Raw genomic sequence first — 26,966 nt, forward strand, 5'->3', positions numbered from 1 at the left:
TAAAGACATCAAAAGATATGAAGTTAGTCATAGTACTCCTATGTCAAAGAGGAAAGTGAATCAAGGAAGAACATCAGGTAAGAAATTAAGCATAGCTGTAGCTTTCTGGATAAAAAGACAGCAAACCTTCAAGGAAATTTTTTAGTAAACTTGTAATAAATTCAAATTGATGAATTGGCTTTTCTGAGATTATTCCTAATTTTCCTTTTGATAGAAATTTAAAATTATATAAATGCTTAAATATGCTTTAGTCGTGATAAAGGACATTTTTGAAGTATATAGTGAATGCTTCAAGCCAGTAGTATATTCAACATTATTATTTTATTCAAATTGAAATGAACAGCCTTTCTATTTACTGGCTAATAACCATGGTCTGATCTGGGGACTGATCAAAAGCTACTTCTCAATAAATTTGTCTTTAAACAAATTCCTAAAATTAGTTTATTTTAATTTAGCAAAAGCTCTTAAAATTCTGCTATGGAAACAAATTTTATTTATTTTAAAATTCTATCTCTATTACAATGCAGTTATTCACCATGTAGGTAACAATGTAACTTAAACAATAATAGGAAGAATTGAACAGGAAGTCTAAACAGAAATTGATCAAGAAGCCAAGTATGAGGTTGATTATGAAAACATATAGTATGAAAATGCCAACACCATGAAGACATCTGAAAAGAATTTATCCTAGTTTATTTTTATTATTCATTATTTTAAAAGTTTTTGACAGAGAACATTGTTAACCAATCACTGTCATATTTTCAGAAGCATTAAAAACTCTATTGTGGATTGATAAAAGACATTCGTGTCAACTAACACAGATGCTGATCACAATTTGCTAGAAGAACTAACAGAAATCATTAAGTATATATTAATACAGATTCTTATTAGAGAGTATTTTGATTACCTGATTTTTATTCAGAGACACGTAAATGAGTCCTATTAAACCTGTTAATAATTAGTGTCTTTAAAATCATAGGATCATTACTCTTCTCAATAAGCATTTCTAAATATTGGTTCATGAATTATTGCAGGTGATTTATATGTTCCATCTACACTAATCATGGAAAAAATGCAATAATGTCACTGTATTTGTTCTTTTGGGACTTTCCAAAAACAAGATCACTGAAATCCTTCGCTTCATCTTATTTTTATTTTGCTACATTGCTATTTAGATAGCAAATGTGCTCATCATGATTTCTATCACCTGCAGTCAGCTCATTGAGCAACCCATGTATTTTTTCTTTAATTACCTTTCACTCTGTGACCTTTGCTCCACATCTACTGTGACACTTAAGCTAATAACTGACTTACTGGCAGAAAGGAAGATCATTTCCTATAGGAACTGCATGGCACAGCTCTTTAGCATGCATTTCTTGGAGGCATTGAGATCTTTATCCTCACAGGGATGGCCTATGCCCATTACATGGTCATCTGCAAGCCCCTGCACTACACCGTCGTCATGAGCAGGCAGAGGTATAATGCCATTATCATTGCCTGCTGTACTGGGGTATTTATACACTCTGCCAGTCAGTTTCTTCTCATCATCTTCTAACCCTTCTGTGGCCCCAGTAGTAGATCACTACTTCTGTGATGTGTAGCCTTTGCTGAAACTGGCCTGCTCAAATACAGGCATGATAGGTTTCTTCCAGTTCCAGTTCAGTCTCTCAGTCGTGTCTGACTCTTTGCGACCCCATGAATCCCAGCACGCCAGGCCTCCCTATCTATCACCAACTCCCGGAGTTTACTCAAATTCACCTCCATCGAGTTGGTGATGCCATTCAGCCATCTCATCCTCGGTCATCCCCTTCTCCTTCTGCCCCCAATCCCTGCCAGCATCAGGGTCTTTTCCAACGAGTCAACTGTTCGCATGAGGTGGCCAAAGAATTTGGAGTTTCAGCTTCAGTATCAGTCCTTCCAATGAACACTCAGGACTGATCTCCTTTAGAATGGACTCCTTGCAGTCCAAGGGACTCTCAAGAGTCTTCTCCAAAACCACACTTCAAAAGCATCAATTCTTCGGCGCTCAGATTAGTTATTGCTGTTTCAGGCCTAGTTGTTTTGGTGACTTTTACTGTCTTGATGCTGTCTAACTTTTTTATATTGTTCATCATCAGGGCATATTCTGTGGAGAGCCACAGCAAAGCTCTCTCCACTGGCAGTTCTTATATCACTGTTGTAGCCCTGTTTTTCACACCTGAGTCATTCACTTACATCAGACCAGCCACAACTTTCCCAGAAGATAAAATGTTTGCTCTTTTTTACACCATCATTGCCCGGATATTCAAGCCTCTGATCTACATGCTGAGAAACACGGAGATGAGTAATGCCTTGAGGAAAGTTTGGCATCCTCATGTACTTCTGGAAAGAAAGTAAATTTTCTGAAGCTTTTCTGCATTTAATGACGAGGTTCCCTGAGACCATGGCTGCAAATAAGATCAATTCTCATCACCTCTGCTTGGAGAGATAAGTGAAAACAACAACAACAACAACAACAACAACAGCATATCCTGTCTGTTCTATGTTTTTACACTGGCAGCTTACATAATTTTAAGCATTATTCTTATTCTCACCCTCCTTCATCTGTCTTAACAATTAAGGACTATGTTTATGCAAACTAGCCAGACTCTGTGATTAAAAACAAAAAGTTACATCACATATTTAGCATCCTATTGAAAAAAGATAAAATAAATCATGCACATTATATGCCTTAAAATGTTGAGAAACTGAATAAGACATTACCTTCCATTTTCAAACTTTTATTTGACTATACATGCACATCACTCATGTATAGTTCATGAACGGTCAAAAACTGAGCAATACCATGCTCAAAAATTGCTCAACAAACTGCTCAAAAACTGAGCAGCAGCCAGATTGAGTCAGAAATTATCAATACACCAGAACTCCACCTTGTATCCCTGTATAATTACAATTTCCCCACAAAATCACTATTTTTATCTTTAAAATCAATTTGTATCTATTTTTATATTCTATGGAAAAGATAGCAATAGAGATCATACTCTTGTATCCAGTTCTCTATTATTGTCTTTGTAATACTCATTCATTATGTATTGACTTCTCTGATTGCTTTCATTGATCTACAGCATCTCATTGAATGAATATGTGACCATTAATTTATCCATTCTTTTGGTGCTAGGCATTTGGGTCATTTCTCACTTAGAGCTATTAAGAGTAGTACTGCTTTAAACATTTTGGAATGGCTTTTGGTGTATATATGTCTTCTATTGTTTCTTTTTAATATGTTTTACATTGTAAATTTTAATACTTAAAATTTTAAGATAGTGGTACACCCTTGTATTAATAATCTTTGCTAATATATTACTGAGATAGACTAAAATATATTAAATTTTTAAATGTAACTAGAAAGACATTAAGGTGGATCCAATAAGAAGTTTAGAAATATGTGAAAGTTCTAACTCTTTTATAATTCATTACTGGGGTCTGGGGTATATTAATCAATGCCAATCAAGATATCAATCACAGATATAAAGAATAAGACTGTTAGAAAGCTAGCTTGTACAATGGAGCTTAGGAAAAATTCCCAGAATGGAGTGTCAGGTAATGTTTACAAGATTAACATTTAGGTAATCATCACTGGGCAATATTTACAAATAAGATATTTACTAGAGGATATGGAGTTGCTTATCATAAGTAAAGCTGGAAAATTATTTACTTAGATTCTGAGTAAAAAGAAAAAATGCATTTCAACGCCCTCTAAATAGGGGCAGTGGTTTCAGGTAAAGAAGGTATAAGCAGATGATGCCACCCTTAGCACAGAAAATGAAGAGGAATTAAAAAGCCTCTTGATAATGGTGAAAAAGGAGAGTGAAAAAGCTGGCTTAAAACTCAACACACAAAAAACAAAGATCATGGTATCCGGTCCCATCACTTCATGGCAAATAAATGAGGAAACAATGGAAATTGTGACAAATTTTATTTTCTTGGGCTCCAAAATCACTGTGAATGGTGACTGCAGCCATGAAATTAAAAGACACTTGCTCCCTGAAAGAAAAGCAATGACAAGTCTACACTGTATTAAAAAGTAGAGATATTACTTTGCCAAAGGTCTGTATGTTCAAAGCTTTGGTTTTCCAGTAGTCATGTAAGGATGTGAGAGCTGGACAGTAAAGAAAGCTGAGCACCAAATATTGATGCCTTCAAACTGTGGTGCTGGAGAACATGAGAGATCCTCGGACTGCAAGGAGTCAAACCAGTCAATCCTAAAGGAAAGCAATCTTGAATATCCATTGGAAGGACTGATGCTAAAACTGAAGCTCCAATACTTTGGTCACCTGCTGCAAAGAGCCGGCTCATTGGAAAAGATCCTGATGTTGGGAAAGATTGAAGGCAGGAAGAGAAGGGAACAACAGAGGATGAGATGATTTTACGGCATCACAGACTCAATGGACATGAGTTTGAGTGAGCCCCAGGAGTTAGTGAAGGACAGGGAAGCAGTCCATGGGGTCGCAAAGAGTTGGACATGATTGAGCAATTGAACAACAACAAATGCTAATGCTGGTTTGCAATGCACACAAAAACACTTACATGTACACAAACACAAAATATAGACAATTACAACTTTCCAGGAACTTCTATTATAGCATAAATGAGATAAACATTCTTGAATTCAGAATCAAACTAAAAGAGAAAATATTTAATTTTTTCCTAAAGGTTATGACCACATTTAAAAAAATAACCTTGAATATAGAGGAAAATTATATTGAAAATAGATATTGCAGAGTATGTCACACAATGACTTTCTGTATTGAGGTCGTTGGACAAAAATATAATGTAAAAATATTTATTATATAAAAATAATAATTTTCAAAACGATATATGAATCTCAAAATTTTGCAGGGTGTTTAAAAAATTGAATAAAACTAATATTTTAATTTGAAATTTGATGGATAAAACAAAAAGGAAAGAAACAGTAAATATCTTAAGAAGTTTATCTTATCTTAAGAAAGCAACAGTAAATAGAAATGCAGTTATTAACAAATTACCAGAACATAGAATTAGAAATACAAGAAGATAGAGAATATTTTATTCATTATCAATGAAGTAAAATAAAAGTGAAAAACCAGTGTTTATCAAACTCTAAGGTTTGGATAACAATGAGAAAAAAAATTAAAGTGCTGATTATTGAAAATTTTCCAGATTGATGATAATTTTGAAAGAATGAAATATTGCCTTTTTCAGCCACATTGATAGTCCTAGAGAGTATTATGCTTAGTGAAATAAATCAAAGACAATTATGATATGATATCACTTAAATGTGGAATCTAATAAACAATACAAATGAATCATATACAAAACACAAGCAGACTTACAGAAATAGAAAACAAACCCATGATTATCAAAGGAGAGAGAAAGGGGAGGGAGGACAAATTAGGAGTATGGGGTTAACAGATACAAACTATATATGTAAAACTGAGAAGCAATAAGAATTCATTATAGCACAGGCAATTATATTCAATATATTGTAATAACCTGTAATATTGACTCCCAACTGATGATTCATAGTTGTGTGTGTATCTTTTCCCTTTTGCCAAAAGGAAAGGAAAGTTCATTTGGTTTCATTATTTTCTTTTCCTTTTATATGCAAAACCCAATCTCCCATTTGAGAAATGGAAATAAATGTGACAGTAAATAACCTACTACTGAGAGGAATAGAGTGCCAGCTGGTTGGTATTTTTATTAAGTGACTCCTGTATCCATATTGCTTTGTTCATAAAAATTATTCAAGCTCTGTATGTTTCCCCTTTGATTCTCTTTGTTGTTCCCCTCTCAAGAAGTAGAGACCTCCTCCAAAGAAACCTCATGCTTCCTCAGGGCTACTAAGTCTCCCTCCTGCTTTTCAAACAAGAGCATTAGCTAAAAATGGCAGAATTTTCTGACCATCCTCAGGTCTGAATAAGAATACTACCTTCTAGAGACCCAGTGCCCAGAGCCTTGCTAAAGCAAAGTGAAGAGCAAATTTACAGACTGAAAATTCCCAGGAGACCTGAGAAATATAACATTGGACAACTGGTTAGTGATTATAGCAAGATTGCTTTAGAAACAGTTTTAGGAAAACAAATGCCCCTAGCTTTCAAAGAATGAATTTTTATAATGCCCTATTTATATTTGGTTCTTGCAGATATCATTTCCTCCAGGCACAAACGTAAAGCAGGTGGCTACTACAGAATGCATATGCACATTGCTTTAGCAGGTATAGAAAAATGTCTCCGGTTTACTTGCAATTCAGAGCAGGTGTAAACAAATTATGTCTAATCAAAAGACCAGACCACATCCCTGTGGAAAGAATTCATATTTCTCTGTGAGTTCAGGATGGATTCAAGGGCATCTAACTCTTGATTTCCTTTGCAAAACAACAAAGCTTCTCCCAGAAAAACAATCCTGAAGACATTTGCAGAGAATTAATATAACTTTGTTTGCATCACGGATTTGTAGTCTCCCATTTTATTTTGGGTTTATGTGATTGAAAAGTGTTAGCACAGCGCTTACCAAAGTGGAGTATGTACCAAGCAGATATTTTCCTGAAGAACTAGAAACTAACCTGAAGGCAACTCAAAAATTATCCTGATGTTTTTGCTTGTATTAGGCTAATGGCATGCTATTTGCTTTTTGTTCTCCTTAACTGTTTTTGTAAGGTTTTATATTTAATTGTGGTATAGCAATAAGAGTACATGCTTTGGTGATGTTTAGCCTTAATTGTATATTGCAGGCTGAATTGAAGTAGGGGAAATAACATTAAAATTTTGCAATGTTTATGTCGGCTATGACTTTTGAGCATCTAATCTACAGAGATCAAATGATGATTTTCCTAAAATAAATTAGATTGATTGAAATTGGTGAAGATAAGTCAATGGTAGGGAAAGGAATCCTATCTAGTTGTTATGCACTAGGTACCATACTAGGAAGCTTCACATTATAATTTTATGTACGTCTCAATATTATCTTTAAGAATATATCAGTATTGCAGTTTCACATATAAGGATTCTGAAGTTTAGGTAGATTAAGCATCCTTCCCAAAGAATCTCAAAAGAGTACACTTTGTTCCTGTTATAAGTTCTTAATAACAATTTTATGGAAAGCAAAATATTTAAAATAATTTTGGAGAGTAAAATTGGCAGTCTCTAAGCTTATGCAGGATGACAGTTGTTTGTCTTCCACTAATTCAGAAATAAATATTTGACACAATGGTAACATTTATTCAAACACTAATATTGAAAAATTGGGTAATAAATTGGCCAGGCATAAGGATCTACTATTTCATCTAATGGCAAATATGTGTGTGTTGAAAACATATAAGGGCTTGACAATCTTGATGGAATTTACTGTTATGCACAGAGTTTTAATCAATGTAATTAGTTGTCTTCTTTATTTTATATTCCTCAGCTTTTCTAATTATTTTGCTATTGTCTTTATTAAAAACTATTTATACTAGCATAAATGTAATATGAGTTTAACATTTTGAAATTTTTTCTTCAGTCAAAGAAAGGTTAATTTTTCCATGGCTATAATTTTATTCCCTCAATTTATTCATTAGATTAATTTTGTTATTGGCAGTCTCTGTAGAAATACTTGATATTTCACCATAATTTCCTTAACAGCATTCAATCAACAGCACATAGCTAATCCTTTAACTGTACAAATTGGGACACTGAAAACTACTGTGGTAAAATTGTAAGCAAAGATGTTGTAAATGGGTTTGAAATCATAGTTAATCTACATCTTAATTCTTGTAACGTCAAAGATGTATTTTTAGAATGACTTGCCATATCATCTGTCATCTATATTGCAAAGAATTTGAAATATAGATTCAAATAATTCCACCACTGCTGTCCTTTGTGATTCCTTGTCTGTTCTTCTTCCATCCAGAAGAGGCATCAGCAGTCTAACTGTAAACCAGATTATTTCTATGAGTTACTGTTTATTAACCTTCTGATTTGGGAAATTCATTCAGTTAATTTTTATCAGATTCTTTTGTAATGAAACAAAGGGACCATGTTCCCATGATTAAGCCATTCTAATTACTAAGCTCCTTCTTATTTAATAGTTTTCTTTATAACAATGTACTTAAATTTATTTAAAATGTAAGTTTTCATTTTATTGCTCTATAATAGACATAACATAAGACTATAATTGTGACATTTTTAAAAATGAACCATACAACATTAATACATGCTATTTAACCACCATGATCAGTGGAAGAGCTCATGCTGTCTCTTCATTTTTAACAAAATGATCTGCTGTCATTTTTTAAAAAAATGGAGGTAACAATAACAGAATATTAGTGGGAGACTTTAATACCCCACTCACATCTATGCATAGATCAACTAAAAAGAAAATTAACAAAGAAACACAAACCTTAAATGATACAATAGACCAGTTAGACCTAATTGATATCTATAGGACATTTCACCCCAAAACAAGGAGTTACACCTTTTTCTCAAGTGCACATGAAACCTTCTCCAGGATAGATCACATCCTGGGCCATAAATCTAGCCTTGGTAAATTAAAAGAAAAAAAAAAAAAAAAGAAATCATTCCAAGTGTCTTTTCTGACCACAATATAGTAAGATTAGATGACAATTACTGGAGAAAAAATATTAAAACTTCCAACATATGGAGGCTGAACAACACACTGCTGAATAACCAACAAATCACAGAAGAAATAAAAAAAGAAATCAAAATATGCATAGAAATGGATGAAACTGAAAACACAACAACCCAGAACCAGTGGCACATTGTAAAAGCAATGCTAAGGGGAAAGTTCATAACAATACAGGCATACCTCAAGAAACAAGAAAAAAGTCAAAAAATAACCTAACTCTACACCTAAAGCAACTAGAAAAGGAAGAAATGATGAACCCCAGGCTTGGTAGAAAGAAATAAATCTTAAAAATTAGGGCAGAAATAAATGCAGAAGAAACAAAAGAGATCATAGCAAAAATTAACAAAGCCAAAAGCTGGTTCTTTGAGAGGATAAATAAAATTGACAAACCATTAGCCAGACTCATCAAGAAACAAAGGGAGAAAAATCAAATCAACAAAATTAGAAATGAAAATGGAGAGATCACATCAGACAACACAGAAATACAAAGGATCATAAGAGACTACTGTCAGCAAGTGTATGCCAATAAAATGGACAACGTGGGAGAAATGGACAAATTCTTAGAAAATTTAAAAAAGAAAGAAAGAAAGAAAGAAAAGTACAACTTTCCAAAACTGAACCAGGGAGAAATAGAAAATCTTGAAAGACTCATCACAAGCATGGAAATTGAAACTGTAATCAGGAATCTTCTAGCAAACAAAAGCCCAGGTCCAGACGGCTTCACAGCTGAATTCTACCAAAATTTTAGAGAAAAGCTAACACCTATCTTACTCAAAATCTTCCAGAAAATTGCAGAGGAAGGTGAACTTCCAAACTCATTCTATGAGGCCACCATCACCCTAATACCAAAACCTGACAAAGATGCCCCCAAAAAAGAAATCTACAGGCCAATAACACTGATGAACATAGATGCCAAAAGCCTTAACAAAATTCTAGTAATCAGAATCCAACAGCACATTAAAAAGATCATACATCATGACCAAGAGGGCTTTATCCCAGGGATGCAAAGATTCTTCAATATCCACAACTCAATTAATATAGAACACCACATTAACAAATCAAAAAATAAAAGCCATATGATTATCTCAATAGATGCAGGGAAAGCCTTTGACAAAATTCAACATCCATTTATGATAAAAAGTCTCCAGAAAGCAGGAATAGAAGGAACATACCTCAACATAATAAAAACTATATATGACAAACCCACAGCAAACATTATCCTCAATGGTGAAAAATTGAAAGCATTTCCCCTAAAGTCAGGAACAAGCCAACGGTGCCCACTTTCACCACTACTATTCAACATAGCTCTGGAAGATTTGGCCACAGCAATCAGAACAGAAAAAAGAAATAAAAGGAATCCAGATTGGAAAAGAAGAAGTAAAACTCTCACTGTTTGCAGATGACATGATCCTCTACATAGAAAACCCTAAAGACTCCACCAGAAAATTACTAGAGCTAATCAATGAATATAGAACAGTTGCAGGATATAAAATCAACACACAGATATCCCTTGCACTCCTATACACTAATAATGAGAAAATAGAAAGAGAAATTAAGGAAACAATTCCATTCACCATTGCAATGAAAAGAATAAAATACTTAGGTATATATCTACACAAAGAAACTAAAGACCTATATAAAGAAAACTATAAAAACACTGGTGAAAGAAATCAAAGAGGACACTAATAGATGTAGAAATGTACCATATTCATGGATCGGAAGAATCAATATCTTGAAAATGAGTATACTACCCAAAGCAATCTATAGATGCAGTGCAATCCCTATCAAGCTACCAACGGTATTTTTCACAGAGCTAGAACAAATAATTTCACAATTTGTATGGAAATACATAAAACCTCAAATAACCAAAGCAATCTTGAGAAAGAAGAATGGAACTGGAGGGATCAACCTGCCTGACTTCAGGCTTTACTACAAAGCCGCAGTCATTAAGACAGTATGGTACTGGCACAAAGACAGAAATATAGATCAATGGAACAAAATAGAAAGCCCAGAGATAAATCCACACACCTATGGACACCTTATCTTTGACAAAGGAGGCAAGAATATACAATGGATTAGAGACAATCTCTTTAACAAGTGGCGCTTGGAAAACTGGTCAACCACTTGTAAAAGAATGAAACTAGAACGCTTTCTAACACCATACACAAAAATAAACTCAAAATGGATTAAAGATCTAAACGTAAGACCAGAAATTACAAAACTCCTAGAGGAGAACATAGGCAAAACACTCTTCGACATACATCACAGCAGGATCCTCTATGACCCACCTCCCTGAATATTGGAAATAAAAGCAAAAATAAACAAATGGGACCTAATTAAAATTAAAAGCTTCTGCACAACAAAGGAAACTATAAGCAAGGTGAAAAGACAGTCTTCAGAGTGGTAGAAAATAATAGCAAATGAAGTAACTGACAAACAACTAATCTCAAAAATACACAAGCAACTCCTGTAGCTCAATTCCAGAAAAAGGAAAAAAACAAAACAAAACAAAACAAAAAACAAAAAAAAGACCCTATCAAAAAATGGGCCAAAGAACTAAATAGACATTTCTCCAAAGAAGACATACAGATGCCTAACAAACACATGAAAAGATGCTCAACATCACTCATTGTCAGAGAAATAAAAATCAAAACCACTATGAGGTACCATTTCACACCAGTCAGAATGGCTGCGATCCAAAAGTCTACAAGGAATTAATGCTGGAGAGGGTGTGGAGAAAAGGGAACCCTCTTACACTGTTGGTGGGAATGCAAACTAATACAGCCACTATGGAGAACAGTGTGGAGATTCCTTAAAAAACTGGAAATAGAACTGCCTTATGACCCGGCAATCCCACTGCTGGGCATACACACCAAGGAAACCAGAATTGAAAGAGACATGTGTACCCCAATGTTCATTGCAGGACTGTTTATAATAGCCAGAACAGGAGAAGGCAATGGCACCCCACTCCAGTACTCTTGGCTGGAAAATCCCATGGGCAGAGGAGCCTGGTGGGCTGCAGTCCATGGGGTCGCAAAGAGTTATACCCGACTGAGTGACTTCCCTTTCACTTTCATGCACTGGAGAAGGAAATGACAACCCACTCCAGTGTTCTTGCCTGGAGAATCCCAGGGACGGGGGAACTTGGTAGGCTACCGTCTATGGGGTCTCACAGAGTAGGACACGACTGAAGTGACTTAGCAGAAGCAACCTAGATGTCCATCAGTGGATGAATGGATAAGAAAGTGGTGGTACATATACATAATGGAGTATTACTCAGCCATTCAAAAGAATACGTTTGAATCAGTTATGATGAGGTGGATGAAACTAGAGCCTATTATTCAGAGTGAAGTAAGCCAGAAAGAAAAACACCAATAAAGTATACTAACACATATATATGGTAGATATAACCCTGTATGTGAGACAGCAAAAGCGACACAAAAGAACAGTCTTTTGTACTCTGTGGGAGGGGGAGAAGGTGGGATGATTTGGGAGAATGGCATCGAAACATGTATAATATCATATATGAAATGAATTCCCAGTCCAGGTTCGATGCATGATACTGGATGCTTGGGGCTGGTGCACTGGGACGACCCAGAGGGATGGTACGGGGAGAGAGGAGGAAGGGGGGTTCAGGATGTGGAACACGTGTATACCTGTGGCGGATTCATGTTGATGTATGGCAAAACCGATACAACATTGTAAAGTAATTAACCTCCAATTAAAATAAATATATATTTTAAATGGAGATTAGCAAGGAGAGATGTTAAGGATATAATATGACCAAATCAAAAACTCCTTCCTCATGGAATTAAATAGATTAAACTATGATGATACCAAATGTGTTTTATTGTCTTATCTATTCGCTAGTTAAAATCACTGTAACTATTACCAGTAATATAGCTACACAGTGCAGTTAATGATGAAGTTGTTAATTTCTATATAATTCTGCAACAAAAAATATATATTTTAAAAATATGTCTGTGATGGCTGTATATGGTCTTCACACCTGATCTAGAAGTAAGGTAGGAATACCTTCTGGATTTACCATGGTGGAGAGCAGCATTTAGATGAGTTCTACTGTATGTAGGGCATATTTTTCCACTCCTATATTTTATGTCTTAAAAATCATGCAGAAATGTGATACAAGCAGATTCATGAATCAATCCCTCACTTAATCAACACATAATAGTAGAATACTTACTGACCATAAAGTATGCTTTATCATTTTATAACATCATCTTTTACTGAATTTAAGTGATTAAACAGTAAAATATAAATATATAAAACACATAAAAGTTGCAGGAATTAAACATACCTGTGTAATTATAAGCAATTTTCTTTTTCCTTTACTTATTAAACCATTAATTTTAACAAATGTACAGGTTACTACAAAAGCAGTGACTTTAACACTTAAAGGTTAAAAAAAGAGAGGCATATATTTTACAGTTATTTTTAGGATGTCAATCATTGACAGCCTTCCAGTGTTTATGATCATGTATCCCAGTTATTTGACTTATAAGACTTATTTGACTTATAAGATTATGTTTCTTTCACTAGTGGCAAAAAAAAGCTGTTTTGCAAATAAATTGTCCACTTAAGCATTTCAAAATTCAGAAAAAGATGTCATAAATTTGTTTATGCAGTTATGCATGAAGAAAATGCAGGCGGTAGACAATATCCTGTTGGAGAAAGAAACATTATATAAAATAATACCAAAAAACACATGTTTAATATATCAATATGTCACATACCCAGAAATGAGTAAATAAATATTTATTTTTCCCTAAATATTATGCTGTTGCTGCTTAATCGCTTCAGGTGTGTCCGACTCTGTGTGACCCTATGGACTGCAGCCTGCCAGGCTCCTCTTCTCATGAGATTCTCTAGGGAAGAATACAGGAATGGGTAGTCATTCCCTTCTCCATAATTGTTCCTTTCTTCTTTAGGAAATAGCAATATGTTAATCATTAAATTTAAAAACTGAGGAATACTTAAGAGAATACATATTTAATTCCATCAATAGAATAGAATATTTTGATACAAAAGGAAGCTGTGGGGCAAAAAAGTCTATAATTTCCCATAACAAATCCAGTAAATACCTTATGAATTTACTTCAATGATATGTTAATGGTTATAATTTTATAGTAAACTTGCTATAATTTTATTGTAAGAGTTTCAGCCAAATGCATGTGCTGATTTTTCTTTCAGGTACTCAACAATTTTTGAATAATACACATTAAATTCACCATATGGAAAATCAGAGGAATGTATCAGAATTCACTTTTGTGGAGCTTTCCTCTGACCAGAATATACAGATGTTTTGCTTTGTATTCTTCTTATTCTGTTATGTTGCGCTGTTGGTGGGAAATCTTCTGATCCTGTCTCTATCCGATGCAGTGTCCTTTTTCACCAACCAATGTATTATTTCCTCAGCCACTTATCCTTCATGGACGTCTGTAATACCTGTTGTGTGACACCCAAACAGATCAGTGACCTGCTCCTGGGAAGGAAAACCATCTCTTATGGCAACTGCATTCTGCAGGTCTTCACCATGCACCTTTTTGGCATCATCGAGGTCTTTGTCCTTACAGTCACGGCCTTTGACCACTGCTTTCCTATCTGTAAGCCTCTCTACTACATGATTATCATGAACAGGACAAGGTGCAATCTCCTCATTCTGGCAGCTTGGGCTGGTGGGGCTGCCCATGCCTTTTCTCAGTTCTCTCTGATAATCTGTTTGCCCTTCTGTGGTCCCAAGGAAATTCGCCACTACTATTGTGTCATTTTTCCTTTACTGCAAGTTTCCTGTACTGATACCTATGTCACTAGTGTCCTTGTGGTTGCCAATTCAGGAATGGTTGCCTTAGTAGCCTCTGTTCTCTTGTTTGGGTCCTATGTCATTATATTATTCACCTTAAGAAGTCACTCAGCTGGAAGGAAGGCTCAAAGCCCTGTTTACCTGTGGGTCTCACATCACTGTGGTTGTCTTATTTTTTGGTCCTTCAATCTTTGCCTACCTCAGACCACCTCCCACTTTCCCTGAGGACAAAATATTTTCTCTCTTTTATACTATCATTGTTCCTATGTTCAATCCCTTAATCTACACTCTGAGAAACACAGAAATGAAAAAGGCTATTAGAAAAGTTTGTTGTCAAAAGATATTTTCAGAAGAAAAACATAATTGATTTCTTCTACTCAATCAGTCCTGGGTGTTCATTGGAAGGACTGATGGTGAAGCTGAAACTCTAATACTTTGGCCACGTGATGTGAAGAGCTGACTCATCTGAAAAGACCCTGATGCTGGGAAAGATTGAGGGAAGAAGAAGGGGAAGACTGAGGATGAGAAGGTTGGATAGCATCACCGACTCAATGGACCTGGGTTTGGGTGTACTCTGGGAATTGGTGATGGACAGGGAGGCATGGTATGCTGCGGTTCATGGGATCATTAAGAGTTGGACATTACTGAGTGACTGAACTGAACTGGACTCTATATGTTAAAAACTTTATGTAAGGGTAAATGAGTGCTTGGAATCATAGAGTTCTATGGCTTTGAGAATGATTTGAACACAAATTGTCCACTTTATAAATGTCAGAGGTGTTGAAATGAATAAATGCAAGTGTCAATTTCTCTAACCCAAAGTGAACTATGAAGCTAAAGAGAATTTTCATAATCATTCACATGTAAACTCAGGAACAAGTCAAATTGCTTATATTCTCTGTACACACATTGAAAATTAAAAGAAAAAAACATGTAAGGTCATAAATCTCTTCTCTGGTGGCTCAGCAGTATAGAAACCACCTGCAATGCTGGAGATACAGGTTTGGATCCCTGGGTTGGGAACATTCCCTGGAGAAGAAAATGGCAACCCCTCAAATATTCTTGCCTGGAAAACTGCATAAACAGAGGAGCCTGGCAGGTTACAGTCTATGTGGTTGGAAGAGTCGGGACCAACTGAGTGACTAAACCACCACAAGTTCATAAAGGAGACATTAATTTTCAGTTTTGAGCTCTGTTTGGTGAAATAGTTAGAAATTAAAGAAAGTGGAGAAAACCACTAGACCATTCAGGTATGACCTAAATCAAATCCCTTATGAATATAGAGTGGAAGTGAGAAATAGATAAGGGACTAGATCTGACAGACAGAGTGCCTGATGAACTATGGGTGGAGGTTCATGACATTGTACAGGAGACAGGGATCAAGACCATCCCCATGAAAAAGAAATGCACAAAAACAAAATGGCTGTCTAAGGAGGCCTTACAAATAGCTGTGAAAATAAGGGAAACAAAAAGCAAAGAGAAAAGAAAGGATATACCCATTTAAATGCAGAGTTCCAAAGAATAACAAGGAAAAATACAAAACCCTTCCTCAGTAATCAATGCAAAGAAACAGAAGAAAATAACAGAGTGGGAAAGACAAGAGATCTCTTCAAGAAAATTAGAGATACCAAGGGAATATTTTAGGCAAAGATGGGCTCAATAAAGGAGAGAAATGGTAGGGACCTAAAAGAAGCAGAAGATATTAAGAAGAGGTGGCAAGAATACACAGAAGAACTGTACAAAAAACATCTTCATCACCCAGATAATCACGATGGTGTGATCACTCATCTAGAGCCAGACATCCTGGAATGTGAGGTCAAATGGGCCTTAGAAAGCATCACTACGAACAAAGCTAGGGAAGGTGATGGAATTCCAATTGAGCTATTTTAAATCCTGAAAGATGATGCTGTGAAACTGCTGCACTCAATGTGCCAGAAAATTGGGAAAACTCACCAGTGGCCACAGGACTGGAAAAGGTCAGTTTTCATTCCAATCCCAAAGAAAGGCAATGCCAAAGAATACTCAAACTACCACACAATTGCACTCATCTCACACACTAGTAAAGTAATGCTCAAAATTCTCCAAGCCAGGCTTCAGCAATGTGTGAACCGTGAAATTCTAGATGTTACAGCTGGTTTTAGAAAAGGCAGAGGAACCAGAGATCAAATTGCCAACATCTGCTGGATCATGGAAAAAGCAAGAGAGTTCCAGAAAAACATCTATTTCTGCTTTATTGACTATGCCAAAGCCTTTGACTGTGTGGATCACAATAAACTGGAAAATTCTGAATGAGATGGGAATATCAGACCACCTGACCTGCCTCTTGAGAAACCTATATGTAGGTCAGGAAGCAACAGTTAGAACTGGGCATGGAACAATAGACTGGTTTCGAATAGGAAAAGGAGTATGTCAAGGCTGTATATTGTCACCCTGCTTATTTAACTTCTATGCAGACTACATCATGAGAAACACTGGGCTGGAAGAAACACAAGCTGGAATCAAGATTGCCGGGAGAAATATCAATAACCTCAGATATGCAGATGACACCACCCTTATGGCAGAAAGTGAAGAAAAACTAAATAGCCTTTTGATGAAGGTGAAAGAGGAGAGCGAAAAAGTTGGCTTAAAGCTCAACATTCAGAAAACGAAGATCATGGCATCCGATCCCATCACTTCCTGGCAAATAGATGGGGAAACAGTGGAAACAGTGGCTGATTTCATTTTCGGGGGCTCTGAAATCACTGCAGATGGTGATTGCAGCCATGAAATTAAAAGACACTTATTCCTTGGAAGGAAAATTATGACTTACCTAGACAGCAGATTAAAAGCAGATACATTACATTGCCAACAAAGGTCCTTCTAGTCAACGCTATGGTTTTTCCAGTGGTCATGTATGGATGTGAGAGTTGGACTACAAAGAGAGCTGAGTGCCAAAGAATTGATGCTTTTGAACTGTGGTTGTGAAGAAGACTCTTGTGAGTCCCTTAGAATGCAAGGAGATCCAACCAGTCCATTCTAAAGGAGATCAGTCCTGGGTGCTCATTGGAAGGACTGATGTTGAAGCTGAAACTCCAATACTTTGGCCACCTGATGTGAAGAGCTGACTCGTTTGAAAAGACCCTGATGCTGTGAAAGATTGAGGGCAGGATGAGTAGGGGACCACAGAGGATGAGATGGTTGAATGGCATCATCAACTCAATGGACATGGTTTCGGGTGGACTCTGGGAGTTGGTGATGGACAGGGAGGCCTGGTGTGCCTCATTCCATGGGATTGCAAAGAGTCTGACTCTACTGAGTGACTGAACTAAAATGATTACTCAGTTGTGTCCAACCATTTGCAACCTGATGGAGTGCAACACACCAGGGTTCTCTGTCCATCACCGACTCCCAGAGCTTACTCAAACTCATTTTCATCACGTCAATTTTGCCATCCAACCATCTCATCCTCCATTGTCCTCTTATTACCACTAATTATTTGTTTGTTTTGTTTTCTTCTCCACTTCCCGAAACTGTTTCCAAGTGTGCAGTTTCTCAGCAAGTTCACAGCCCCCAGGACAAACTTGGCCATCACCTTGCTGCACCGTTAGACTCTATTGGAGCAGACATTTGCATCCCCAGCCTTGTGCCTGCCTGTCCATGACAAAGCTCCAACCCATGTGCTCTATCTGAGCATTCACCAATCAACAGCTTCCAGTCTAGGTCCAAGTTGTTGTTGTTGTTGTTGTTTTTCTAGTTTATTTAAAGTTTATACACACCTCAGACCACAGACACCCGGTATCCAGCTTGTTCTCTGTATTCATTCTCTGCATATCCTCTGGCCAACCTTAGCCTTTCTACTCTCTAGAGACACTTCCTGCTTGTTCTGTGATGGCGGCAGTTCTGGCTGCAGCTACAACAGAACGTGCTCCAATTTTGAATTGTGCCAATGCTGACTCCCAATTTTGTGGAGAGATCTCCTCTATATTCATTCTTTAATTACTAACCCTCAATCTTAGGTTACTTTCAATACTTCTAATGGCATATCACAAGTTGAACATATTTAAACTGCACAATTTGATCAGTTTTGACAAATGTATACACCTCTGAAACCATCCCCACAATCAAAATAATGAGTGTCCATCACTCCAAAGAGTTTCCTTGTGCTCATAGCCTTCCCTCTTGTCCTTTACTGGACCCCTTTTCTCTGGGAACTGTTGATTTGCTTTCTGTCTCTATAGATAAGTTTCCATTCTCTAGGTATTTGTATACATTTAATCATACAGTACAAATTCTGTGTTTCCTAGTTTCTTTCATAATAATTATTTACAGATTAATCCATATTGTTGCATGCATCAATTGTTCATCCCTTTTGATTGATGAGGAAATGAATGCAAATCCTATGAAAGTAAATTTTACAATTTGTTTCTTCACTGTGTTCCTGATAGACATTTGGGTTAGGTCCAGTTTTTGCCTATTACAAATAATGCTGCTACATTCATTCACGTACAAGTTACTGATTTGGCATATAGTCTTGAAAGGTAAATATGTAGGAGTGAAATGGCTGGTCTTATGCACACTTAACATTTTAGGAAACTGCAAGCTACTTTATTTTTTTTAATTTAAATTTATTTATTTTAATTGGAGGCTAATTACTTTACAATATTGTATTGGTTTGCCAAGTGAGTGATTGTACCAGTTTACTTCCCCACAAGAAGTTTATGAGTGTTCAAGATGCTCTTCAATACTTGATACGTCACATTTCTCTATTTTAGCCATTATTAGAATGGTGAACTGCTATCTCATTATGGCTTTAATTTGCATTCATAAATAACTAATGGTGTTAAGCAAATTTTCACCCATTAATTTGACATTCAAATATCTTTTTTGGTGAAGTGTCTTTTCAAATCATCTGCTAATTTTTAAAATTTTTATCCAGATTGTTGAAATTTTAGGCATAAAATTACTTATATTATTTACTTATTAGCATTTTTGTATCTGTATATTTATAGTGCTATCATATTTCACTTTTGATATTGATAATATGTGTCATTTCTCCTTTGCTCCTGATTCAACTTGCTAGATGTTATCAGTTTTAGAGTATTTCTCAAATAACTGATTTTGCTTTTTTCTTGTGCTTTACTTTTATTGATTTTTCACTTTGATCTTTATTTCTTTGTTTATTTGTTCTTTCTACTTTTAAGAGAGAAATTGAGGACAAATGTGAGAATACTTTTTTTTTTTTTTTCCATTATAGATGTTTGGTGCAACAAATCTCCCTATAATTCATGCTTTACCAGCATTGCATAGACTTTGATATATTTTATTTTTATTTTAATTCATATAAAACTACTTCATAAACTCCTTTTGACTTCTTCTTTGCCCTTGGGGTCCATTTGTGCAGATGATTCTGAGTGTATAAACCCTGCAGGACTAAAACTACTGAATGGAAAGTGCTCAATAGTAATGAGAATAAAAATACATATATTTTGTTGGTTTCTAACTTCATTAAGCTATTTAAAACTTCAGTAAACAAGTGTGGAGCTTATTCCAACCTATCAACAAGAACAGTAACTTTGTTTTTAATTTCAATTATTTTGACAATATTCTTCTCCTTAAATATTTATTTACTTTCATTTTTGGCCACACCATGAAACTTGTGGGATCTTATTTCCCTGATCAGGGATTGAACCCCTGTCTCCTGCATTGGCAGCACAGAGTCTTAACCAGTGAACTTCCAGGGAAGTCCCACAGATTATTCTTTTTCCTTTGTCTCTCACAGCTCAATGCTTCCTTGCAGCCATGGTACTGTATTGTTTTTGGTTGCTGCTGCTGGTCCCAGAAAGTAGTGAAGTGACAGGTGATTGATTTGTTAACTGACTCAAATGTATCTTATGCTCCTTTTGTTCATAAAAAATTTTGGGACTCTGAATAGCTCTACCTGATTTTCCTTTAACTTCTTTTCTTCTTTGGTCTGGAAATAGAGGCCTTCTTCAAAGCAAACTCGGTGCTCCCAAAGGGTTACCTAGGTTCCTTTCTGCTCTTCACAGGAGGATATTAGACAGAACTGGCAGAATTTACTGAGCTTCTTTGGATCTGAGTAACAGTACTGACCTCTAGAGACAGTGCCCAGAGCTTGGCTAACACAAAAAGTTAAATGCATTTATATTCTGAGAATTCCCAGAAGGCTGTGAAATGTAATCTTGGACAACTGATTAGTGTTCCTTGGTTAGAATCTTTAAGAAATGCTTTTGGGAAAACAATTTCTTTAACTTTTTATGTCAAAATATTCTTATGGCTTCCTCTCAGATTATATTTAGCTCGTGTAGAACAAGTTTCTTTCAGGCACAGGCATCAAAAAGATGACTCTGAAGTCATGGATGTGAATGCTGCCTTAGCAGATATTTCAAAAAAGTTCTTATTTACTCTTGAGTATGAGCAGGTGTTGGTGAGTCATCAGTACTGAAAATCCTAGATCACCTTCTTGTGGAATGAACAAATGTTTCTCCGTGAACACAGAATAGTTTTCAGGGGTATTCAAATCACCACTCACTTTGTATAATGGTAGGATATTTCTTCCCGAAAATTCAAGCAATATTTGAAGATATTTTTAGAGAATTGATCTAGATTTGTCTGAATCACTGCTTTTTAGACTTACATTTAATTTTAAGTCTATATGTAAATGCTAGTGAATGGTTAGCAAACTGTGTAAATGCAAGAGAGGGGTGGGTAGTTGTGTGACCAAGACATTTTCCTGAATAAATTAAAACTAACTTGAAGACCATCTGCAAATTATGTGCAGGTAATCATCTTTACAGTACTTGTTTTAGGCTCATCATCTCTATTTGGCATTAACTGTGTTACTTTAAGGGCATATATTCTGATGTGGTATATAAAACATTTTAGTAAGTGTTAAAATGAGTTCTGTTTTGCTAGTATATTACAAACAGCATGTGTGCTTTGGATAATATATTTTAAAATGATGACATTTTCAGATTGTCAGTGATCCTCCAAACTCTAATATTTGAAGAAACTCCTATATATATATATATTTTTAATATCAGTTGCCTAGAATTGTCTAGGTTCTTCAGACTCAGATTAAGCAAATGTACGGCTAGCCACCGGCTGATTATACATACATACATACATACATACATACATACATACATACATACATACTTGACTTCCTGAAGAATAGTTTCACGACACTGATAGTACCTCATGAAGGGTGAATGGGACAGTTAAGCAGTACTACAGCAGGTGCAATTAACTTTTTAACTTAATATTGGTAGCATGAAATAATGGACTCCTTATTTAAAATTAAATATCAAGACATTTTGCAAGTAACCAGTGATATAGCCAAGTTGACTTTAATTTTCCAACAGAAGTTCAATTTGGGTTTTGTTTGGGTTTTGTTTATTTCAAGGGATTTCATTGAACTGTATGTCTGTGCCCTTATTCAGAGAAAGAAGAATGTAAAGGAAAGATATAGTATTGTTATATATGGATTTTGTTTTATAAAGTCATGTGTTCTTTTCTCATTGTTTCCTGGAAAGATGTGTCTATATCATAGGTGCAGTTGTTGCAATTCATGTTTAAAGTACATTGTGCTATACAACTAAGAACAACTTGTGTGAATGAATAAATCCAAAACAATCATTTTTATACTTAAGATTGCATTACAAATAGTAAAAGAAAGTAAAACATATAAAGCATCAAGAATAAGGTGTGACAATTGCCCAGATTCATAAAGAATGATTGATTATGCAATCTAAACTGGAAGGTCTTTTTAGATTTAAATGCCCTCTTCTATGTAAAGTACAAATATATATCATATATATACTGAAGCAAAACAGTATTAACTTTCAGTTTACATTATTTCACTTGATATTAAACATCTGAATATCAGAAACATCTAGATGACCAATATCCTCTCTCTAACATCAAAAGTTTACCAATGCTTGGATAAAAGTGGTTTGTTCTCGATTTTATTTTGTTATCTTCATCATATCTAATTTTGACCTTATCGCTTTTGCATCATCACTTGATTTTTGACTTAATAATGTTTTATTTTCTTCACTTATGTGTTCAATGTCTTAACCTTCATGAAGATCATTATTCTGCTAGTGCCTTCAAGAGAGCTGATAACCTATTTTTATAAGATCAAAGCATTAATATCTGTAGTGTTTAGATTGAAAGCTTGATGTTGTGAAGTGATTTCAAAGCACAGACATGCTACATCATGCATGTATTCTTATAATTATCATAGTATGTTTTAAAGTGATCTGGGAGTCTGTCACCTTTCATGAGATGAAAACAATGATAATTCCTTTACTGCTTTCTTTTCTAATATGTGCCCCTTTCCTGTGGAAGGCAATGATATACATAGTAAGACTTGGAAGATCTAGTTTATAAATGCTACAGTTTACTGGTTCTTCGGTTTGGGATATTCACTTACTTTATTTTAAATCAATTCATTCAATACTGAAATTAATATGGTTGAATTAGATGAGTACTTTTAGGCTACATAATAATTAGACTTATTTATTTTTAATAAATTTTAAGCACTTTAGTTTCTTGTACTTTCACTCAAAGGAATGCAATATAATATTTTTTCATAAATTAGTTATTAATTGCAATTGTGATGATACACTTAAAGATATAACAAAACATTAAATTTTATGGAGTTTATGGTATAAATTGCCATTTTATGGAGTATATGGTATAAATGGTACATAATTTTAAAGATACAACCCTGTTGTCTTCATGTTAACAAAAAGGAGACTATGGATATAATGTCTTCATGTTAAAAAAAAGCATCTTAGGGATATAATGACACAATATGATTAAGTTGATACTTCCCTTTTTAATGTAGACAAAGATATTGAGCTAACGTTCAAAAAAAGAATTACTCTCAACATATTTTGCAATGTGCTTTAAAGCCACCTCTGTTTATCAGGTAAGATAATATTAAATATCACTAGCAATACAGCTACACAATTTGGAAAATAGTGAACATGTTAACCTATTCATTTTGTTACATCAAAAGTTATGTATTATTAAAAATCTACCTATGGAGCCCAGCATGGCTACTACATCTGACAGAGGAGTCAGGTAAACAACTACCTGCATACTACCTAATTCTTCATGAGTGACTGGAATAAAACTGAGAAGTGTGTGTTCTCAGTAGGACATTTTTTTGTCACCTTAGTGTTAAGTCCTACCTTGATCAAAAAGAATATATTACATGCAAATCCATTAAAAAGCCATGCAACAGAAAACAACCGAGCATGTCTTGACCACAAAGTTTGCCTTACATTTACATCGAAGTGACATCATTTTCTGATTTTTGCTGTCCATAATTTATTCCAGCAGAGAACACAAGTACCAAATTCAAATTATTTGTTCATTTCAATTAGTGTATCTCTTTATTTGCACTGTTAATTTTAATGACTATAAAATTCACCTTATCATTATTTTACATTAAATTTAAATATGAGATATAATTTTCTCTTTTAAAATGTCAATCACTGACAATTTTACTATATTTTCAAATAATTTTAGTCTTATAAGATAGCTAGCAAGATTGGTTTCCCAAGTTTAATACGCAGTACTTACTCTACCCTCACTCATATTTCAAAGGACAACACTTATAATCCTAAACACAACAGCTCAGAATTTAGGTGACTTTTATTACATGCACTGTATTCCATGATCATATGACTACAAACAAATCCACGAAAATGTTCTATATCATGGTAGTGGAATGAAGCATCATGTAATTAAAAAAAAAATTACCTTTCTGAAGGACACATTTGAAAAGTATAAGTAAAAAAAGTCCTTTATTAAATTGCATTAATAGCACTGTTGTTTAAGTGTTAAAAGTAATAATGGTATAATTTATCTCTGGGAAATAGTTCAGATCTTCATGAGGTTCAATGAGATTACATCCCAATAAATTCATCATAACCTGAAAATACAAGTTGAAAGTGAATTGAATACATCTAACCTACTGGACATCATAGTTTAGTCCAGCTTACCTTAAACATACTCAGAATACTTACATTAGCCTGCAATTGAGCAAAATCATCTCTAATACTTTGACTCCCTAATGCAAAGAGCCAACCCACTGGAAAAGTCTCTGATGCTGGGAAAGATTGAGGGCAAGAGAAAAAGGGGAAAACAGGATGAGATGATCAGATGGCATCACTGACTCACTGGAAATGAGTTTGAGGAAACTCAGGGAGATAGTGAAGGACAGGAGAGCCTGGAGTGCTGAAGTTCATGGGGTCCTAATGAATTGGATATGACTTAGCAATTGAACAACAACAGCAATCTAACAAAACGCCTATTTTTAACAATGTAACACAAGGCCTATTTCTAACACAAAGCCTATCTCATGTAAGTTATTGAACACTTCACTAAAAGTGAAAAACAAAATGGCTGTCTGGTACGAAATGGTTGTAAGTGCATCAGTCCTTTACCTATATAATCACCAGGCTGACTGGAGGCTACTGTGACTCACTGCTTAGGCCCAGCATTATAACATAGTATCATATCACCTATAGCTAGCTCAGGGAAAAGATCAAAATTCAAGTAGAGTTTCTTCTTGATGCTTACTATTCTCATACTATCATAAAGTCAATAAAGTTGCAACATGAACCACCATGAGTCAAAGAATGTCTGTAATGCTTGTTCTGTACTGTAAACCATGTGCTCAATCGACTCACTGTGGACCCATGGACTCACAGCCCTCCAGGTTCTTTTGTCCATGGAATTTTCCAGGCAAGAAGTCTGCATCGGGTTGCCATTTCCTACTACAGGGGATATTATCGACCCAAAGATCAAACCCATGTCTCTTGTGTCTTCTGCATTGGCAGATGGGTTCTTTACCTCTAGAGCCACCTGGGAAGCCTAAACAATTATATTTTGAAAATTTAATATTTTTTTTTTATTATTACCTATGTAACAGAATATTTGAAAACAATGCTGAAGAAATGATCTATGATTCCTAAGAAAAATATAATATCATTAATTTATTAAAAAGCTTTGGTAATTTGTTAAAATTAACTTTAATGGCTTGTTAGCAGCTTTTATATGATTGTGATCATATTGTAAATATTTTCTTTCATTTTATTTTTTAAAGATACTCAATTATTTGCAGATAGCATACAATATGTAGAAAGTCAGAGGAACATCTCAGAATTTATTTTGGGGGGACTTTCCTACAACCAAAACATACAAATATTTTGCTTTGTGTTCTTCTTATTTTGTTACATTGCCATCTTGGTGGGAAACCTTCTGATCCTTGTCTTCATCCGATGTGGTCGTTTTTTTCACCAACAAATGTACTATTTTCTCAGCCACTTATCCTCTATGGACATCTGCTATACCTCTTGTGTGACACCTAAACGGATCAGTGACCTGCTCCTGGGAAGAAAAACCATCTCTTATGGTAATGCATGTTACACGTCTTTTCCTTGCACTTCTTAGGAATGATTGAAATCTGCATCCTTACACTCATGGCCTTTGACGACTAGGTTGTCATCTGCAAGCGTCTCCAATACATGATTATCATGAACAGAACAAGGTGCAATCTCCTCATCCTGGCAGCTTGAGTTGGTGGGGCTCTCCATGCCTTTTCTCAGTTCTCTATGATAATCAGTTTGCCCTTCTGTGGCCCCAAAGAAACTGACTACTACTATTGTGACATTTTTCTTTTGTTGCAAGTTGCCTGTACTGATACATATGTTACTGGTGCCCTTGTGGTTGCCAATTCAGGAATGGTTGCCTTAGTAACCTCTGTATTCTTCTTTGGGTCCTATGTCATTTTATTATTCACCTTAAGAAGTCACTCAGCTGAAGAAGACACAAAGCCCTCTCTTCCTGTGGGTCTCACATCACTGTGGTTGTCTTATTTTTTGGACCATCAATCTTTGTCTATGTAAGACACCCTGCCACTTTCCCTGAAGACAAAATATTTTCTCTCTTTTATACCATAATTTCTCCTATGTTCAATCCCTTAATCTACACTCTGAGAAACACAGAGATGAAAAAGGCCACATGAAGGATTTGGTACCAAAAGATGTTTTCAGAAGAGAAGTATAATTAATTTCCCCTCCTCAATGTGTTAAAACCTCTATGTGGAAGTAAAAGTGGACTTGAAAATCAGAGAACTTAATTAACTTTCAAATCATAGAGCCCAAATTATTTACTTTATAAATTTCAAAGATGATGAGCTGAAAAATTATGAGAAAAATGACAATTCCGTTGGTCACACTGAGACTTGATAGGGACTTATGTGGTTAGAAATATATTAGCTTAAAGAAACAGTTGCTATGTTATATAGAGAGGCGATTCTAAGACTGACTGTGAATTTAAAAAATAATTCACTTATGATATTTGTACATGAAGACTAGATAGGAAATAGCTAAATTTGCTTTCAAGTTAATTCTTTAAAGACATATCTAAACTTACACTCTGCCTTGGGTAGTTTCACTAACTTATGTATGGTTTTAAGGCATCTCAC

General features: G+C 35.2%; 3 pseudogenes; all 3 read left to right on the forward strand.

Annotated features, from left to right (window-relative positions):
* Nucleotides 1-1,073: 1,073 nt before the first annotated feature.
* On the forward strand, nucleotides 1,074-2,376 carry LOC138082351 (olfactory receptor 4P4-like; annotated as a pseudogene).
* An 11,516-nt stretch (nucleotides 2,377-13,892) lies between these two features.
* On the forward strand, nucleotides 13,893-14,828 carry LOC138082433 (olfactory receptor 4P4-like; annotated as a pseudogene).
* A 10,266-nt stretch (nucleotides 14,829-25,094) lies between these two features.
* On the forward strand, nucleotides 25,095-26,504 carry LOC138082227 (olfactory receptor 4P4-like; annotated as a pseudogene).
* Nucleotides 26,505-26,966: the final 462 nt, after the last annotated feature.

This window comes from Capricornis sumatraensis, chromosome 7, assembly GCF_032405125.1.
Source record: "Capricornis sumatraensis isolate serow.1 chromosome 7, serow.2, whole genome shotgun sequence".
In the NCBI taxonomy this organism is placed as follows: domain Eukaryota; kingdom Metazoa; phylum Chordata; class Mammalia; order Artiodactyla; family Bovidae; genus Capricornis; species Capricornis sumatraensis.